Source organism: Penaeus monodon, chromosome 27, assembly GCF_015228065.2.
Source record: "Penaeus monodon isolate SGIC_2016 chromosome 27, NSTDA_Pmon_1, whole genome shotgun sequence".
In the NCBI taxonomy this organism is placed as follows: domain Eukaryota; kingdom Metazoa; phylum Arthropoda; class Malacostraca; order Decapoda; family Penaeidae; genus Penaeus; species Penaeus monodon.
The window spans coordinates 22,980,246-22,980,547 of NC_051412.1; positions in this window are offsets into that span (position 1 = coordinate 22,980,246).

Genomic DNA, 302 nt, shown 5'->3' on the forward strand with positions numbered 1-302 from the left:
AACAGAGACAGAAACAGCGAAAGGGAGACAGGGGAAAAAAAAGTTCTACAGTGAAATAAACATAATAATCAATACAATAATGAAATCGTTGATTTTGGCCCAAAATAGAAACTAATGGAGGTATCATTATAACAGAGGATGAGGCGGGGAAAAAAAGGGGGGAAGATAACGGCAATTGTAGATAACGATTCTATTAACAATAATAAAGGAAATTAGATCGCTTGCGATAATTCGAACACCTGATATGTACGGTCATTAGTTCTGATTCTGTTATATAAGAAAATTACCGGTGTTGGCTGAGA